The sequence below is a fragment of the Lepisma saccharinum genome, chromosome 27, assembly GCF_977018435.1.
Source record: "Lepisma saccharinum chromosome 27, izLepSacc3.1, whole genome shotgun sequence".
Taxonomy (NCBI): Eukaryota; Metazoa; Arthropoda; class Insecta; order Zygentoma; family Lepismatidae; genus Lepisma; species Lepisma saccharinum.
Window position 1 is genome coordinate 22,987,628 of NC_139255.1, and position 14,825 is coordinate 23,002,452.

Sequence of the window (14,825 nt, forward strand, 5' to 3'; positions counted from 1 at the left end):
TTTGCGGCCTTGCGCCACAGATTACCGAGCCAGTGTAGTTATCCAGCCTATCCATGAGGTCGACATGGGTGCACATCACACACAAACAACAAACATAACCACGATAGCAGAACCAGAGTAATGGTTTAAGCTTGGTATAAGCTGCAATTCATACAGTTAGTAAATACGATGTTGACTTACTGATCTGATATATTTTAACGATGTCGGATGGCGGACGAAATGTAGGCTTTCAAAATTCTTGTGGGATTCTCGATTCTCTGTATAGACTAGTAGAATATAAAGAATCACATATCTCAGACACTTTAGGGTATCACTAGATTGATTGATTGATTTAGTTTATTTTACTTCGCGTTTTGTGCCTCTTGGTTAATTTGCGAAGATGGGAATGAGTGATGAAATGATGAAATTGATGAATGGACATTCACAAACAACTAAGCCCGAGCGGAATTCGACAACGGGACCCTTGGCGGGACCTAATCACTCGGCCACAGGGTCCAGCAGGGTATCACTAGGGCTATTATATAACCTCGTAATGAATTTCGTAGTTTTGCGAGAGCCTGGGGGTCACGTCACCAAGTTCTGACCACAATAATGTAGAGGTCTTATTCCAAAGTTTCATACAGGTACCAAATATGCCCGATGACTGACTGATCTTGTATTATATTTGTGTTAAATATTTAAAATACACATGGTGTAGTTGTTTTCCGGTGGAGACATTTACATTTCTTTATGGCACATATGATTTATTTTTAAGGAACAAGTAACTTCAGTAAAAGTGCATGTATATTGAAGGTTTCTCAGGAATATGTAGCTATTTAAAAATTTTAGAATAGAAGGAACTTTACTGCGTTACAGTTCAGAAAGCAATTACATTTGTAGTTTAGATTACACTGGTCAACAAGGTTTTGCTTATCATTGTTTTGTGATTAATTCTTATAGATTTCGACCCAATAAACAAGAATCCGGCAACGATTTTGTCGAAATATTAACATTTTGAAAGATATTAGCATGTTTTGTTCTCTCGCACTGCTGGCTTAACCACAGCAATATGGGTGTATTTACTCTTACAGTCGCTAGATGGAAGCACAGTTGCTGTTGATTTTAACTCTTGTAAAGGTTCGAAACTCCCCCTTCATGTCTACCCCGTCTGTGTGATTTATCTATTTTTTTGTGTGTTTTTATCGGTGCTTAGTAAATTTGAAGAGTACAAGCTCTCACCTGAATTTCTACTTTGGCCTTGTGGTTGTGTGTTTCAAGGTTGTTTCTTAGCCGCCATATCTACTACTTCAGTCTGGGTGTGTGTTAATCTGCGTTAAGTTAATTTGCTTTGTTATGGAACATCATGTCAGCTGGTCGGAAGTGCAAATTACATGCAGACTCGCTCTGTTATGTATGTGGATACTATATTGGGCCCAAGCAAGTTAAGCGTGTCATTGTACCTGGGACAAAATTTTGTGAAGCCTATAAAGCGTACTTTGGAATGGCTGTTGGTGATCTGGACAAACCATGAGCTCCACATGTTACGTGTGGTAACTGCAGGTCGACGATGGAACATTGGTTCCGTGGTAGCAGGAAAGGCATGCCATTTGCGATTCTGCGAGTGTAGAGGGAACCTACAAATCATCATGTTGATTGTTACTTTTGCATGATCGACCTGCCACATTTCAAGAGAGGGAAGAACAGGCGTCAGCTACAGTACCTTGACATACCATGCTCCCGAGCACCTGTTCCTGACAGTGAAGATCTTCCTATACCATAGCCTCCAATCCAAACCACGTTTGCGGAAGAAGGTAGTGATTTGGACAGTTCTGGTGACCATGTTACTGATGATGAGGATAGCAAGAAACCTCATTTACTAGATGACCTTATTCGAGACCTGGATTAACAAAAAATAAGTGTGAACTTTTAGCTTCACGGCTGAAGGAATGGAACTTGCTACTTCCTTCCTGTAGAATAACAGAATTCAGAAAGAGACACTATGTGCTTTCGTGGGGTTTTTTCCGCTGTGGAAGAGTCGCTGTGCTACTGTTCTGATATAAGTGGTCTCTTTAGTGCAATTGGTTTTCAGTACGAACCAATTCCAGTCGCGTACTCCATTCACTTGAAGGAAAGTTACTCAAGTGTGAAGTTGATGTTGGAGAAAATCCAATATGATTTACACCAGTGGGACATAGCCTATGTGGTGATTTCAAAATAATTGGTTTTTGTTCTTGGGTTACAAAGTGGGTATACAAAGTATTCTTGTTTTTTCTGTCTCTGGGACAGTACAAGCAAACTGTGTGGCCTGAAAGAACAGAGCTAATTCCAGGAAAACACAATGTGATAAGCGCAGCTTATAAATGCCCAGAGAGAAGATTCTCCTACCAACTCTGCACATTAAACGGAGGTTGGCAAAACAATTTGTGACAGCATTGGATAGTGACTCAGCTGCTCTACAGTACATAAAAAAAATCCTAATCTGTCAGAGGCAAGAATTGTGGGTGGCATTTTTACAGGACCACAGATTTGTTTCATTCTAAATAGTAATGAACAAAATATGACCGAGCTGGAAAGAAATGCTTGGAAGGCCTTCCACAACTTGGTGAAGGGATTGGCAGAATTTGGGAGAAATAAGCGAAGAACACGGCGAACACTTTCAAAAGAAATTCAATTCATGGAATGCAGATACCAGGGAAGATGGGATTGTGCCATGATGGGTGATTACATTTGGGGATTAGTTCGTGACGAAGGGGAAGGGAGTGTTTCCCAAAAAAGACAAGGAACAAAAAATATTCACTCTTGAGCATGTTGTCACATAAGATGAAGTAAATTAAGGGACTGATGTGTAATATATTCTGTTCATTTCATTGTATTGCTTTAGCTTTTTTTCATTGTTATACTGTTCATTATATATGTAATTTACTAGGTACTGACTGTACTGTGTTTGTAATTTTATGTTTTTCTACATAATACATATGACATATAGGCTACACGTTGCACTTTGAATAAGAAATAATAAACGACCCATATTATCCAAAAAACTGACATTACAGCAAAACCAATGTCATATTCGTGTTCAGCGGGTCCAAATTATGAAAATAAGACTGAAAAATATACATAAGCAGAAAGTTCATGAAAATTTGTAGACCAGTGTCATTGTTCTGAAACTGTCAGAAATAGTACAATAATTTGAATTCTTACGATTTACTAATTTAAGAAGAAAGTGTTTTGATGTTTTTTTTTTCAAATACCGTAATTACTAAATTCTAGTAGATCAAAAATTTCGTACGTTTATAAGCGGAAAGGAGAAATAGAAATATAAACATTGCTTGAACGACCCTAGTGTTATTCGTTATTGTTGCTTGGCGAAAGTGGTCTGAGCGTTCCAACGAATGAAACTTTCTGTATGTGTTTATATTGGTCACACGTGTTCTGTGCTGAAATATATGTATGTAGCTACTATTAATCTCTCTCTGAAAAGCTTTCTAGCCATTTTTTAAACATTCGTATATCATACAGGTATGCCTACAAACATTAACAAGATTTTTGACCAAATAGGAAATCTTACCCAAACCCATCCTAATACGATTATGCAAGAGTCTGTGCGCAAGGGGTCCAGATGCGATGCGGGGGCAGGAGTATCAGATAGAGGTACAGAAAGTACGTTAAATGCTGTTGTGTGGTAATCACTAGCGGCTTCTGCCTATTCGCACATTCGCACGTGCACACCCAAATATATCTGCAATGCAATTATTTTTGTTTATACTTTTTCACTGGACACTATCTCCTTCAAAATATCAAACGTTCCGAAGCCCAATCGCCCCATCGGTTTCGCATTACCAGCGCCTGCCTCTGAGATACGTTCGCTCGAAACACAAGTGGCCTGGTGCTCGTTTGCTGCTGTTTGCAGAGAAAAGAGAAGAGATTCACTCTTCTAGATCGAGGTATTATGTGCTTCACGCACACTGCTAGTGTTGTGTTCTCGATACAGCAGTGTTGCAATCCCGTTCAATTTGAGATCGTGTAGCGGACTAGACGCAACTCCCACATCGTCGTAAATCGAGGGATTTTTTTTTTTTTTGAAAAGGGAAATTGTATGATATCTTCACCAACACTGTTCCGAGCATGAAAGGGTAAGAAAGAAGGACAGGCGGAATGAGGGTGGGAGGGGACTGATGAAAGGCGTGCTTTAAACAATGTGTTGCATTGTCTTTGCTTAGTGCAGCTCGGTCAAAGTAAACTGCCCTTGTGGCGCTGTAGTCGAATTATCACATCAACCTGCGCAGGGGAACCGTGGATCAGTGAGCTGTGCCTGCTCGTGGGTTGCAAAATTGTTGCACTGCCAAAAGCTACTTCCTGTTTCAGTGTTTGCTTTCATAATGAAAGGAAAAAACTGTACATAGCGAAAGCAGAGATGTAATATTTAACGTTGTTGAATTTTTGGAGGGAAGTTAGTTACAGAGCGTGCAGCGACTGCAGTAATAATACGGATACGGTGGAAGAGAAAGGAAAAATTTGAGCTACGAAGAGGGCAGTGTGGACAGGACTGAGTGAGTATTTTCCTTAATATTTATTATTTTCTTGATTTCGCTTGCTTCTGTCGGTCATTAGAAGTAAACAACTGCTTGATAGATTACAACTGATTTTCTGCATGTGGTCGTTGGATCTGCTACCATTGTTTGCAGGAGTGGCTCAAGATAAAATTTTCACCCGTGTGAAGTGAAATTTGACGCCCCCTACTTTGCACCTTCCTCCAATATAAATCACAAGCATGTTATATATTTACTGTTTTAATGACGGGAAATAATAGCCTTATTTTAAAAATACTTTAATACTGTTCAAGAACATTATTGTAGGTATATGTTAATTTAATACGTACCTACAGATCGGTATTTCTATGTTTATAGTGATTTTTTCAGGTTATCGAATGTTTAATTATCTATACACAATAACATCGCTCTTCTCGTGATCGACGGTAAATTCAACAAAGTATTTCCAATTTATATATATTATTATTTTTGATATTTGTGATGAAACAAAACTCTCCTATAGCCTCATTTTTAGTAAAAGGTGGTCATAACTTGCGTTGCCAATACATTTAGCATCATAATGTACGCAAAAACGGTTGTGAGGGGTTAAATAACACTCCTTCTGGACACGAGTTTGAAGTTCACACCCATAAAGTCAGACCACGAGCCGCCACTGGTGGTAATGATGATGATATTGAATATACTAAATCCAAATGACCACAGCGAGAGTCGTTTCGTTTTAAGGGGACACACCTAGGCCCACGTTTACCTACGCCACAGCGTATTTCTGTTAAACTGTAACTAATTTGTATCCAAAGATTTATAAACTTGTTAGTATAAAATACCTTTTCTACAACATATTTGCATTTTATAATACCGTGTATTCCGACGCCCTCCCTGAGAAGAAAAAAAACCCTACTTTCCTGGTCGTTGGCCGATTTATTTTTGCAAAATGGAAAATCCCTCACATTTCCACTCATTTGCACCCTGGGTAAACTTTTAAGATCCTACGTGACCCTCCCTTAATATCTCACACTGTTGCACCACAAGGAAGGCCAAATTAACTTCGTTCCGACAATAGTAGCCGTAGCCTCTTATTGCCGTTGTCCTCCACGACTTCCTCAAATGGATCTCTGTGCCTAAATTACAAGACGCGAGGACCCTTCCACCTCTCATCTGTGGGAGGATATTGCGTTTTTAAGAAAGTGCGCGTCTTTGTCTTTGCGGGACTCAGCGTAATGAAAGCCTGTGTTTGTGTTTCTGTGGTGTCTGTGAGCAAACCACAGAGAGTTGAGAGAAGTAAATTAAGATTTGAAAACATTCCGACGCGTCGCAGATTGTATGGACAGTGTAAGAAAGTACAAATTGTAAACATATCTAATCATAGGAATTATCATCATACGACGTTCATAGCTTCCTGTAAATAAGTCATGAAACGATCTAAAAGTCCCAATGCATAGCCAGGGATACTTCGGGCTTGAAACAATCCCACTGAGAGCTAATGGTAGCGGTACAGCGCAGAAGTGTCCATGACTGTATTGGGGCGTACCCCTTATAAGCGACGCCATATTGAATTTGATCGCCAGCGCAGCTAATTACACATAAATGAATATCCGAATGAGATAAAATTTGGTAGATAGCTTCCCGTAGTGTATACATTTAAATAAAATCAATTTCAAACTACAATCACCATGTTGGAAAATAATCGCTCTTACTCGCGAATTGCGGAAAATGTTCTTAATGATATAAAACTAGACAGATATCTTCCTACATTCGGTCTAGGCTGGTGGCAACCACGAACGGAATTGCGCATGCGCAAACTGGACGAGTCCACTGGCAAATTAGGGGTGACCAATGCAATTACAACGCAGAAATAGTCTTTGTTCTACTTATAGTTTTAGCAACCATCACAAAGCATACGCACACAATATCAGGAGATGAACGCATACACGAGAAATACTGATTTATAACATAGCACGTAATTTCGTGCATATTTCCACTTACTAACCTTTTCGTGTTTGGATTCGTCCACTCGAGTCAGGCAATTCTTTCGTGGTTGAAAATCTAAAGATTTTTACTGGTGTCTATTTTCCAATATGGAATTCATAGATTCAGATAACATTACAATGCGGATAATATATTAAATCATGAGTCTTGAGTTTCTTTACAATTCTGATGACATACTTCCAAGAAAGTGTCTTGAACTGATTGACTGCGAAAGGATGCGTATATGACGAATAGATAAATTACGTTCATTGCCCTTTACCAATATTTAATAAAAAAATATACGTGGTGCTGATCACGCACGAGCCAGCAAGATATCTAAACACTGATCCTTAAATGCTAGTGTAATCACTAGAGCCCGGAAGTTCAGGCATTTATTTTCGTTAAAATAGGCAGGCAAAAAGGCATTTATAATGTGGAAAATAGGCACTAAAAATAAAAAAGGCAAAATAAAGCGAAGAAAGGCACATTTGGAAGTCACTTACTTTTATCTATAATCTCTGGCAAAATGTTAAAATCTATATTGGGAAGAGCATTTCGATTTTCTTCGTCTTGATTACACATAACTACAAGCTGTTTTTTTAAGTTCTTAACATTCATTGATAGTCGTCTGTCAGAGAGAATGTTTTTCATAATAGAAAATGATCTTTCTACTTCGACAGAAGTTATTGGAGCATACATAAAACAAGCTAATGTAGCTGGACTCATTTTGGTAACAGCATTTTCACCTTTTAGAATATCACAAATTGTTTTCAATTGTTTCAAGTCCTTATTTGCACTCACTACACGTTTGCACTTTTCCACAACAGCTGACCCCTTTTCTCCTGGCACTTCCATCAGCTGCTGCATAGATTCCTCGAAGATTTTCATGGATGCTACAAGAGTCTCACCTCTTTTTTCTAGCTTTGTAATTGTCTCTGGCAATGCACAATAATGTGCAAAAATAAATGACAGTTCATTCTTCAGTTCTGAATAGCACAGGAGTTTTTCACTTCACGAATTGAAGCCGCTTCATATTCTGGAAGAGCATCGATCACCTCACTGATTTTTTCAAGGTTGTTAGCATAATATATAGCTGCTGCTATCCAGGTTCCCCATCTCGTCGAGACTAGTTGCGGAGGTAAACTTAGCTCAGGCGCAACTTCCTGAAATTTTCAGGTTCGAGAGGGAGATTTCAGAAATATCTTCTTTAAGTTCGAAATCAACCTCTCCACTTCAGCAGTCAATCATGCACAAGGAAATGTTAACCGAAAGGCAATATCCTAACTGAGCATGAAATACTTTTTTCTCACACTTTTCTCCTTCAGCAATGTTGAAACATGTGTGAGTTCAATATTACTTAAATAAAGCGAAAATTATTCACATAATAAACGGAAGAAAAATGAATGCCAACATATTTTTTTAAAAAAATGGTCAAATTTCATTTAAAAAGGCAAAAAAAAGACATTATAATTAAAAATAGGCAGTGCGGTCCCAAATAGGCAAAATAGGCAAAATGAAAAGGCTTCTAAAACATTCGAAACAACATAAAAAACGTATACCCGGAAAATTTTTATCAATATATGCAGTAGATCAAAAGAGGCATTTTGCCAAACTTCCGGGCTCTAGTAATCACTGTACCGGTTCATGTTCCCGCGTGCTGGCGAGCGGATTGGGATTTTTATTCCTTCTACTTGTTACTTTTCACTTAATTTTGCTGTTCTCCGTTCGCTATAAATACACGTTTCATTTTATTCCTGAATAGGTCTTCCTAGATACAGCTTCAAAACTTTTCCTCTGTATATCTCTCCTTATTCACACTTGTTACTTTTGTATGCACGTGTTTTTTCTCTTTTGTGACGTCATCAACACACGGTTTCCTGTGCACGTTCTAAGAAGGGTCTTTCTACCGATTAGTTCTCCCATCAAGACCAGACCAGGAGTTAGGTTGTATGCTAGTGTATGTTAAATAACTCTCTAGCATTCTTAAACCCGAAAGTTTATGAGAAGCAGAAACACAAGCCTTCCATCTATCCCAATCCTGGCAATATAAATTCAATCTCCTCCATACTTACAGATTTCCTTTAGGTCCATCTCAACAGTATGCCCCCAGCTTCGTCTTGGCCTGTATGTTATCGTCATTAGGCTATATTGTAAAAGGTATGTATTATGTGGAGTATATTTACTTATATATTATCGTAGTTAATCCAATGTTATATTATATATTTTCTGGTTAAATAGGAAGATTTATGCCTGTGCTGAAAATCCAGGTACAAACACTGTGTAATGTATTAATGTATTAGTGTGCTTCCATTATCACTATTTCATCAAATCAGCATTTCTTAATGTTATTGATTAATTCAACAGAGAAAGGCGACGTAAAGTAATTGAGAGACTTATTATTCCTGGGAAAGGTTCCTCCTTCTCCTTTTCAAGGAAACACCTCCCATTTCTCCTGCCGTGATTAAAATGACAAACTGCACTGTTAGCCATGAGTCACATGACCGTAGGTTTCCATTGCACGAGCGCGACAGACGAAGCCTCCTTATTGCCCTTCTTACAATGCTATTCGCGATTAAAATTAACCGATATGCCATCTGCCGGGATTTTCAGGAAGTACTCTAAGTAGGATACGTTGTGTTAAAGTCGTTTAAAGCATGGTGAATATGCGAGAAAGTAAGGTCTACTGTGTCAGGTTTTTTTTGCTTTTTTTTGCTCTAAATAGTTTTATGGGTCAGAACAAATTAAAAGTTTTCATGTGTTTCCACCCCGTGGAATCAACAAAATGAAATTTGTTAATAAATCAGGGAAAACGTAATTGACAGAAGACTAGTATGTGGGATATAACACTGTAATTCGGCAAGGAAATTACGAAGAATGCATGAGTCTGCTTACTTTATTTATCGAGAGATAAATATATATTTCCATGAAAGTAAAGTTTTAAATTGTACTTTATAAATAAAGCTTTTTTTTCCCGAAAAATCATGAACCGTCTTAACCAATGCGTCCATGTATTACCGGTGTTACGTATGTGTGAAATTTGGAACAGGTGCAAGCCGATTAAGAGGGAAGATGAAAATAGTTTGAGAATGAATTAATGTCAAATGTAACTTGAAAAAAAGTGGATATGCTAATGTTACTGTTTCATTCAGTACGGTGTCCTTTTTCAGTGAGTATAGCCTGGTCATGAAATCGTGAATATTATTATTAAACTAGCATTTCTCTTTCGAGAAAGAACTGCAACGATATGTTCGCAATTTTCTCCTGTCCCAGCTTTTCAAGTACAGGTCAATTTCAATTCCTTTATTTTCAAATAATTTCCGAGAACCCCAGTTACATGACGTGCAGATGATACAGCACTGCTTTGGACAACCAGTGCGGTGCGTATACATAGTTTCGTCTGCATTTTCCGTGTTATTTTTGCCTATCATAATTAAATGCTTCGTTCTCAGTACAGCTTCACGTTTGTTAGAGTACCTGGAATTCACATCGCATTCGCAATATTTAAAAATAATGCGTAATTTAAACGTTTTCTACCATACCAGTCATGACAACACGCTGCTCTTTTGTACTACTGCTGAATGTAAACAAAGATCTATCCTACTTAGAGCGGCCATATTGGAAGCGACACTAGCGCTCAGGTGGTAATTTTAATCGCGAATAGTACAGCTACTTTACTTTAGCTCTGTAGTTCGCAAGAGCATACGTCCTAGAGCGCCATTTCTAAAAGACGACTTGTTTACGATGCCTGGTGGAACTGTTTGTATAATTGTTACTGTCGTTCTACTGTATATCTAATGGAGTACGTACGTTTCTTGTTGTACATTTTCACTTTCATTATTCGTGTGAAAACAGTATCCACATTATTACGTAACTTTGTTTTCAAATGAGCTCAATGTCTCTTATGTTCTATACTTCATACATTCTCGGCCTTTAGATACATTGAAAAGTATAACCAATGATGAAAAAATGTACATTGAAATTTGAAAAATAGAAACATGGAGAATATAATATTTTGCTACTTAAAAAGAGGGCTACAAAAAATACCGAGTACCAACTGTAGAAGACAAAATATTTTCTGTAATGTTGTGCTATTAGTCCTACGTAAGAGGCTTTGGCATGTCTTTTGAAAGTCCACAATGAAAACATATGTAGATACTGAAGACAATCAAATCGCTGCTTCTAGAGACGTGCGCACGGAAGGAGGGTACCAGGTGTGCCTGGGGACCCTTATGGTGACTCAAAAAATATAATATGTAAAAACTATCATCAAAAATAATGAAAATATGGTTGGTTGATTTGGTGTTTTAACTCCACTTTATGCACACTAAGGTTAATTGGGACTGGACCTACAGTTTAAAGTGGAATCCGAACCACTATGTGTCTCCACCAGGTATCGAACTCGGGATCCCTTGATTACAAGGCGATGACGCTACTACTGCGCCATCGGGGAGGCCCTAATTAAATATGTTTGAGGTTCAAAAACCTAAGCTATTACCTTTGTTTGAAATGCCCCCTCTCGCAATTCTATCTCCCCCTCCTTCCTCCAAAAATATGTGATATTCTTTACAATAATAATCAGTAATCATGTATTGAGGAATATTTCTTTACATATTAAATCATACAGGCTATTAAATATGAAGTGACCAGATAAAATATTATATTTTATAAAGTAATAAACATTAGAATATGTATAAAAACTTAACCTGATTTAATGGAACATGAAGTTACGACAATTAGGCTAAAATTGTTGAGATAGGCAATTGAAACTCCCCTTAAGGCACCCGTAAAAAATTAGACTGATCACGCCTATGGCTGCTAGCTAAAAAAATCACTAAAACAATAGACCGAACCATGACACCAGAAAAGGTGCAACATACATGGTTATTGATATGTTATACCACAGATAGAATACAGTGTTTCTATAAAAATAAATCATAAGTGTCTATCATATTGTTAAAATAGAAGTCTGTATTGAATTTCTTTCGTGCCCCAGAAGTAAAAGTTAGAGAAAGATTTTATAAATATTTTATCATGAAACGCTAAATTAGAAATGGTGAACGGTTCGAAATCAGCGTAGTGGGAGAAATGTCATTGGAGCATCGGAATTTTTCATTTGTTCTCCATCATACATCTTGCTGCTTTTGGCATTTCCCTCCTAGAGAAAGTTGTCCTTGCAGCCGAACCTACGCTACCTGCAACATGTTTACAAAGGTTGTCAGTAAATCTAATTGACTTACAATGGGGAGGAGACTAAAAGTATTCGCCAGCGGAGGGATGTTAAATTAACCGTCGACATCAGTGACAGGGGGGCAGCTTCCGGCCTTCCACACTGATATGGTTGAAACTGAACTTTGAACTTCATAACATGTACACTATATTGGGTGCGTCGATTTCGCACCCCTTACAAAGTCATGCCATTTTCAGTCACTACAAACTAATTACTTAAACATAGTGTTTCATTCTGTCAAATCATGCTCGCCGATAGTGCGCTACGATGCCAGAGATCTCAGGTTCGAATTCCGGTCTGGGCATGGATGTTCTTTGTGAGATTCATTCATGAATATCTTCATATCACCACTCGATCCTCATTTTCGCCATTAGCTAAATGTGGCAGAAAATCGTGGCAAACTAAACCCCATCAATCAAATCATGCGGAATATGTAGGCTACATAAATATGTGAGTATGTTAAGAAGTACTATTTTCGTAGTCGTAGGTGCTATTTTTAGCTTTCTGACTGTAAAAAGTAATTATACTAAATACATTTCTCACTTCTTAAAATACAAGAGGTTATTGTGATATAATGAAATTGTAATATACTAAATAGCATTCAAAAGTTCATGATCGTGGTTACGCCCTGGACTGTATTTTGCTGGCTAACGAGGCTCTAGCACCTAAACCTGCTTACAGGAAAATTCCCTGAAGGACTCGTGTTGTGTTGTCTCTGTATGTTTGTGATTTTCCTTTCTTATCAGCATTTATCCCCATCTTCGCGATTAGCCAAAAGTGGCAGAAAATCGAAGTAAAATAAACTAAATAATTAAATCAAAGATAGAGGTAATCTGATAATATGTATGACAGACAACAGTTTATAAGCCTGTTGCAACCCCGTGAGACGTCACTTCAATTTCCACAATATTTTTATTCTCATCGAATAAAAAACATTCTACCACAGTTAAATAAATGTTATTTTTTTGGGGGGGGAATCATATTTTGAATGTTTGTCTCACAATATATCTGCAGAACTCAATGAAAGTTGCGGCAATGACAAAAAAGTCACATTATATGTAAAAATGTATACTCCATGCGGAAAATGTGTAGAATTCCTCAGAATATATAACATAAAATGCAGTGCCGGGTCTACAATCCGCAAAACCCCGCGTTTCGTAGGTTGGCCCGGAGATAAGGGGGCCCTCAGCCATTAACATAGTGGAATGTTCGTATATGCGTATGTAAAAAATAAACGTAGGTATTGTGGGGTACAGAAGGGAATAAAATATATACAGGTAAATGTAAAGTTTCCTGTGCATAAAGCACCGTGCCATGAAGACACATTTAGGGTATGTGGGCCCCTCATATTTTCGATGTCGGCAATCTTGGAGGTGATGTGATCAGTACCATGTTGCGGCCAACTTTAGGTTCCCCCTCCCCGTACCATTTGATTTGAGGCTGGGTGGGTCCTAGAGCTGCATTATGCGGGGACAAAGCCGGAATAATTTCAACCTAAGATCACCAACTCCTTGTTTTAGGCGTGGCAGTCAGACTATAATCAAATCAGGCTAGAATTTCACGAGAAATCCAGGGATGAAGATTTCTTCAGCCTATCTTTCTTTAATCAGGAAAAAGTTACTCCTGTATGATTGTAACAAATGTATCATTTTTCAGGTGTAAGAAAACAGTGTCATATATACTATATCACATCACGCTCTCTGACATCACCCCCTTCCCATTAAAAAAAAAAATTACTTGAATTCTATATGGCGGCCACCAATATGGCGGATGTCCGATTGGAACACACCAATGTGGTTCCCCCTAAACCTAACCTGTTTCAATAATGACCAATTGTACACAGCCTAAACCCTTTACTTCTTATAGGGTGTGTTAAGGGACTTTGGAATCACTCTCTAGCCCCTTTTATGTGACTTTGTCAACATGAGATCAATAATTTCACACACACACACGCATACATTATATATGATATGTGTGTTAATTTATTGATTGATTTGGTGTTTTTAAGTCCACTTTATCCACAGTAAGGCTAATGGGGACTGGACCTACAGTTTAAAGTGGGATCCGAACCACTATGTGCCTACACCTGGTATCGAACCCGGAACCCCTTGATTACAAGGCGACGACGCTAACACTGCACCATCAAGGAGGCTGATATATGTGTGTGTAAAGGTAGGTAGGCAGAGAAAGCCTTTGGTAATATTTTGCGGGGGTGGGGTCCAATCGTTGTAGATCCGGCAATGACAAAATGTATGTAACTCGCTTATAACAATGAAATACGCCGACATTTTGCATTTTTCTGTATGGAAACGAAAATATATGTAATTACATATTTTGTAGGTTGACAGATTTGGTTTAATTTTCTTCGCTTTTCTGCAAGTGCTGACTAATCGCGAAGATGATAATGATAGATGATACGATGAAATTGATGAAGGAACACACAAAAAACAGCCATACCCGGACGGGATTCGAACCTGAGATCAGTGTTAATTTAATAAGAATCCGAGCCCTTGGTATTACCATAGTTGCTATGATATATTGGACAATGCTTTCACCGTATTTGCCAAAGTTTGTTTTATGTTCATTTTATGTTAAGACAAGAAAATCCGGGGCCTCCCCGATGGCACAGTGGTAGCGTCTTCGCCTTGTAATCAAGGGGTCCCGGGTTCGATACCCGGCGGAGGCACAAGTGGTTCGGATCCCACTTAAAACTGTAGGTCCAGTCCCGATTAGCCTTACTGTGCAAAAAGTGGACTTAAAACACCAAATCAACAACAAGACAAGAAAATCGGGACTAAGCCTACTGTTTGAGTTGAATCCGATCCACTTTGCAATGCGTCTCCATGCAGGATCGAACCCGAGATACCTTAATTAAAGGGGACAGCTTTACCACTGAGCATCGGGAATGCCAATAGAAGGAGCAAGAGATTTTCTAAACCTCAATAACTAAACAGACACAGGAATTTTAGAAGTTAATTCAGCTACAATTCATTATTAAAAAAATAATTCCATTGAACAAAGTTCTATTATACACTTCTATCATAAACAAGCATTATAACAAATAACATAACGTCTTGTTGCTCTATTTTCATTTTATCAAGCAA

The 14,825-nt window shown here is 38.2% G+C and overlaps 1 protein-coding gene across 1 annotated transcript in view; it reads right to left on the reverse strand.

Moving 5' to 3' along the window:
* The window catches only part of LOC145980376 (dipeptidase 1-like), a 217,116-nt gene that overhangs the window by 18,728 nt on the left and 183,563 nt on the right, over window positions 1-14,825 (reverse strand). The window lies entirely within an intron of this gene.